We start from the raw sequence: 6,000 nt of genomic DNA on the forward strand, positions 1-6,000 counted from the left end.
CCCTGGTGGCCTATGGGTTTAAGTTCAGCGTGCTCTGCTTTGGCAGCCCGGGTTCAGTTCCTGGGTGTGGAACCACACCACCCATCTGTCAGTAGCCGTGCTGTGGCGGTGGCTCACGGAGAAGAACTAGGACTTACAACTAAAATATACAACTCTGTACTGGGCCTATGGGGAGAAATAAAAAAGTAAACTCCCTGAGAATAAGGACTTAGAAAAGAAATTTAAAAATTATAAGAAAGAGAAACAAACCAATAGAAAAAATATGAATACAGGGAATTCACCGAGAAGGAAAAACAAATGGCCCCAGTACGTAAGAAAAGATATTGAACCTGGCTAGTAATTTAGGCACTCAGCAGAGGTTTCACAGTTTTGCGGCACTCCTCGTGCTCAGACCTCCTGTGAATGTTAACCAGTTCCTGCTCTGTGCCACACCCTGTGCAAAGTGTTGGCTTAAAAGCATTTAAAAAAGTTTCCTTTCTCAAAGAGCTTATTGGCAAGGAGATAGACATGTAAACAAATGATTACAATTCAATATAAAAATCGCAACAGTATAATATGAGCTATATACTAAGTGTTATGAGAGCAGGGGTTAACAAACTCTGCCTGCAGAATGGGGATGCAAGAAACATGTAGTAGATAGACAGTGTATCAGTGATCTGCTGCCACAATAATGCTACAGCACAACCACAAAACCCCAGGAGTATACAACAATAAACACTTATTTTTGTTCCCGGGTCTATAGGTTGGCTGGCAGTTCTGCCGATCTGAGCTGGGCTCTGCAAGGTGTCGGGGGAAGAGGGAGAATCCCCCCTGCCCTTTCCCTTAAGGTTCTTCCCACTGGCCAAATAATCAACAAGACAGGTTAGCAGGAGAAAATAATACCAAGTTTAATAACATGTATACATGGGAGAAAGCAGGGACACTGCGTTTCTCAACACAATAGCAGAAATTCTCGTCTTAAATATCTTTTTCAGCCAATGACAAAGGAGGATTTTGGCGGTGGGGGGAGTCAGTAACAGGAGATTACCACTAAAGCACAGTAAACAAGAGTAAGGTTTATTATGTAGCTCAAGGCCTCACCTTCCACGTTGACAAGTCACTAGAAATGAGCTCATCCCCCTCTCTTCTCCAAACAGAGAGGGAGATACCTTTACAAATGGAGATTTCCCTTATAAATGTAAATGATTGTCTGGCAACTCTTTGCAGGGTCATCCAGAGAATGTGGCCAGAGAGACAGAACTTCTGATAAGAGGGGCTTGTTGGTGCCTTTCCTATTGTAACATTTACCCTACGTTATCTTTATAGCCATCGTGATAGATCTGTTCCAGAAAGGAGCCACCATGTCAAATTCTTTAGGCAGTTAGTGGGGGAGGTCAAATGTCTCTAGAGAAAACAACCAAGGTAAAGAGATAGATTTCAGGGTGGCCAAATCTTGATCTCCCACAAAGGCTTACTCACGTGTCTGTGGTCAGTTGTGGGCTATGGGTGGCTTTGTGGATCTTGGTAGAGCTCTCTCACGTGCCTGGGGCCTCAGCTGGGATAAATGGACCTACTTGGCTCTGTTTCGTGTCTCATTCCTCCAGCAGGTGAACCTGGACATGTTCACATGGCAAAGGCAGGGGGGTGGGAGGGAGAGAGATGTGAGAGAGAGACACACACAGAGACAGAGAGAGACAGAAAGACTCAAGGTCTCTTGAGGCCAAGGCTTGGAACTGGCATACTTTCACTTCTACTCCATCCTATTGGTCAAACCAAGTCACAAGACCAGCCCAGATTCAGGGAAAAATAGACTTTATCTCTTGATGGGAGGAGCTACATAGTGACATTGTAAATAGGTGTAGATATACAGACAGGTCAAGAATTGGGGACATCATTTTTCAAAAATTCTGTCACCTATGTTTTTTTTGCCAAGCATTCCAATTTCTTTAGGAGTGCTCCCCTCCCTTACAGCATTTGATGCTGGTCAGATGGTCTGTCATGGGCCTTGATCTTCTCATGCCTGCCACAGGGGTGGGTCTGTGACCCAAGCTGGGCCAAACAGAATCCAGCCCTGAATTTATATGTAGACACTGAGAAAGAGAAGTCATCCCCTCCCCTACCCCCATTGGGATTGCTAAACTGGGAGAAGGTAGATCAGGGGCTGCCAGGCTGCTCTTTTCCCCAGTCTGCAGAAGTGAAACAAAGCTGAAAGATGCAAGAGAGACAGAGTTAGGATGACATCATTTCAGGCCCTGGGCTCAGCCAGTCCTGAAGCGAGATCTGTCCCTGGGCTTCCAGTTATGGGAGCCAATAAATCCACCCACATACACTTTTTTTTTTTTTAAGTATAAGCTCTTGCGAGTTAGATTTCTACCCCTGACTGGCTGTGGAGGTTCACAGAGGTGGTGACTTCTGAGTTGAGTACAGCTAAATTTGAAAAAGTAGGAAGAAGAGGCAGATAAAGGAAGAAGAAAGGAGCTGAGGATTGAAGAATAAAAAGCAAGTGTCTGCATGTGTTCCCACCACTGGTTTAAACAAACATCTTTCAGTATTTTTCAGCTTTGTTGATAAGAAAACTGAGTGCTTGGGAATTCTTGCTAGGCTTGCACTGACAAAGGTTGCAAAACCCTTGCATTTTAATATGGACTTTGAGCCCTTCAGGGCACAGCAAAAACAAACCAATGCTTAAGTCAGCAAAGATGGGGAACATTTCTGAGCACAGTCCACGTTCAGTGAGCTGAAGAAAGATCTTGCTGAATATATCATAAGATGAAGGTTTCCTCGTGGTAGAACAGGGCATTCAGTGAGAATCAATTTTTTTAAATGAACCTTTTAGTGAAATCGTTAAATTTCAGATTATATTCACAAAGTTATTTTTAGTGGTAAAAAAAATACGTAATCATGTGAATTTGAAAAGTACAGAAAAGTTCATGTTCACACTCCACGCCACTCCACAGCAACATTCCTGTTCGATTTTTAGCATGCTTCCTTCCAGTGTTTCCTCTTCTTTTCTAACCCATCAAAACTTTGTTCGTCCTGTGGTGAGTTGCAGCTGCAGCTCTCGGTAAGGAAGACCTGGCAGCATGGGGCCCAGTGCTTAGAGCACGGGCTCCGGAGGGACCAACCTGGCTCTGACCCCACCTCTGCCCTGATTTGCTGTAAGTCTCTAAACAATGAGTCCCTTAACCTCTCTGTGCCTGGGTTCTCTCTCTCTCAAGTAGGGAAAAGGCTACCGCCTGCCCCCGGGGCTGTTGTGAAGATGACCGAGATGAGATATTTGCCAGGACAGGCAGGGCGCCTGTCCCACTGCGAGCCTTGATGATTGAGCTGTTGTCATTAGGGTTCCAGCGTGGCGGCTCCCACAGCGCTTCATAAATCTCTGCGGGCACTTCCCTCATGGCATTTAACCATAGTTTTACTGACCTGTCTTTTCTCTATACCGTGAACCCTTTAAAATAAGAAACTTGATCTTCAACTTTCTATCCCCAGTGTCCAGCACGATGCAGGACATGTGGTGGAGTTAGGATATTTTTTTGCTGAATATGTGGTTAGAATCATGATGCACATATTTTATGATCTGCTTTCTTCAGTTGAAGTTATATTTCATAAACATTTTCTCGGGTTGCATTATAATCTTCATTATTCATTCATTCATGCTTTTATTCAATAAATGCTTATTGGACACCAATTATACATTGGTAATTGTTGCAGGTGCTGGGGATTCTACACTGAAAGGAACAAATTTAACCCCTGCCCTCGTGCAACTGACATTCTAGGAGGGGGTGACAGACAATAAACAGTGAATGAGGACTGCACATGGTGGTGGTAAACCCTATCCATAAACAAAGCAGGGCGAGTGGCGGGGAGCGTGGTGGGGGCAGACCACGGGGGGAGGGTCCTTTGTCATTTGAATGACTGTAGAACTTTCCGTTGAGTGGCCGTATCATCGTCCACTCAACCTGGTGAGGGGACTCTTTTCCCACTATCCACTCAGGTGCATTTGATTTGTGTTTTTCTCAGGAGAGGGGAAGATCTGGAGATTCTGGGTCCAGCAACTCAGCAGAACCTTATAGAAGGAAGGTAGGGGAGTAGTAATAATTGAGTGCCCACTGTGAACTGGGCACAGAGTAGTCACTCTCACAAACATCTTCTCTAGTCCTCACAGAAACCCTGAGGGGTTAGCTACTTATATCCATCAGGGTTCACTAAAGAAACAGAACCAATAGAATATGTCTTTGTCTCTATCCCTATTTGTCTATCTATCCATCTATCTATCTTTAATCTATCTATCTATCTATCTATCTATCTATCTATCTATCTATCTATCTATCATCTATCTTTCTCTCTATCCATCTCTCTCTCTCTATCCTCTCTCTCTCTATCCATCCACCCACCCATCCATCAATCCATCCACCCACCTATCTATCTATCTATCTATCTATCTATCTATCTATCTACCTACCTACCTATCTATCATCTATCTATCTATTGAGAGATTTCTGGTAAGGAATTGGCTCACATGATTGTGGGGCCTGGCAAGCCTGAAATTTGTAGGGCTGGCCAGCAGGCTAGAAACTCAGACAGGAGTTAAGGCTGCAGTCTCGAGAGGCTGAATTCTTCAGGAAAATCAGTTTTTGCTCTTAAGGCCTTCAACTGATTGGATGAGGCCCACTACATTATCAAGGACAGTCTTCTTTATGTAAAATCAACTGATTGTAGATGTTAACCACGTCAACAAAACACCTTCACAGCAGCACCTAGCGTTTGATTGAATAACTGGGCCTCTAGCCTAGCCCAGTTGACACATAAGACCAAACATCTCACTGCTCCTACTTCACTTTACATCTCCACTGTCACTCTTGTCTCTAACAATCCATCCCCGATCTTTTGAAGGTGTGAATCAGATCATGTCATCCCTGCTTTAAAATCCTCAATGGCTCCTGTTCCGCCACCAGCCCAGCTGGGCGAGCAGTGCACAGATCAGCCTGCTGAGAGGCGAAGAAAAGACCCAGAGACAGTGAACGAGACTTATGGCTTTACTGGGAGTTCCTTACAGGGAAGGTCCAGTGGCGGCCGGCTGGATGGGAGAAGTGCACCCGCAACTGTCCCCTGAGAGAAGCTTGCTTAAGTAGGCAGAGGAACAAAGGCTGCATGTTTGCCGAGGGGGACTGTCCCTGTATAACCTGCACCCCAAGGACCAGAGCCCCCTGGAGGCCCCCTGTGTTCCCTCAGACCACGAGGTTCTCTGTGTAACTCTCCCACGAGGAAACACCTGGTTTAGCCAAGCCCAGGACTGTTATCACCATGAGTGCTGGAGTGTAGCCCAGAAAGGAGCCTCAAAGGACACGTGGCTTAAAGGGGCACCACCGGCTAGTGCCCCTACAGCTCCCAGTTTTACTTAGAATAAAGTTTGAACTCTTCCTCATGGCCTATGCACCCTCATGACCTGTCCTGTCCTGTTTCTCCAGTTTCACCATATGCTGCTCTCCCCCTTGTTCGTGTTAATATCACCAAACTTTCTGACTCCTGAATAGGCCAACTTATTCCTACCTCAGGGCCTTTCCATATGCTATTTCCTGTACCTGGAATCCTGTCAGGTCAAATGTCACCTCCTCAGAGAAGCTTTCCTTGACCACCTGTTTGGAGTAGCCCCTCCCACTCATATTGGACCTTATCATTCATCACTCTTTTACTGCACTGTCACTATCCAAAGTTACCTGGTTTATTTATTTGTTGAATTGTTTTTTCTCTCTCTCTTCAGCTATAAGGGCAAGGATCCTGTCTGACTTATCTTCCACTGAATTCTCAGCTCCTTGAACAGTGCCTGCCACAGTTACCCCTGCTGAGAGACAGAAGAAAAGACCCGGAGACAGTGAACGAGACATATGGGTTTACTGGGAGTTCTTTACCAGGAAGGTCCAGCAGTGCTATGGCCTGTTATGGGTCATAGCACTGCTGTGGTGAGGACCCTGTGGCCTCCACCCCTGACCATCAGACACTGTGGCTTGCCCAGGAGTCACT

The 6,000-nt window shown here is 45.5% G+C and overlaps 1 protein-coding gene across 1 annotated transcript in view; it reads right to left on the reverse strand.

The window, feature by feature from the left end:
* SFXN1 (sideroflexin 1) overlaps window positions 1–1,478 on the reverse strand; it is a 47,363-nt gene extending 45,885 nt beyond the window's left edge. The window contains exon 1 of the mRNA XM_087429397.1: window positions 1,459–1,478. The gene's annotated coding sequence lies outside the window, so the exon portion shown is untranslated. The remainder of the gene's footprint in view (window positions 1–1,458) is intronic.
* Window positions 1,479–6,000: the final 4,522 nt, after the last annotated feature.

Source organism: Ceratotherium simum, chromosome 4 (genome assembly GCF_057802395.1).
Source record: "Ceratotherium simum simum isolate JZ-2026a chromosome 4, ASM5780239v1, whole genome shotgun sequence".
NCBI classification, from domain to species: Eukaryota; Metazoa; Chordata; class Mammalia; order Perissodactyla; family Rhinocerotidae; genus Ceratotherium; species Ceratotherium simum.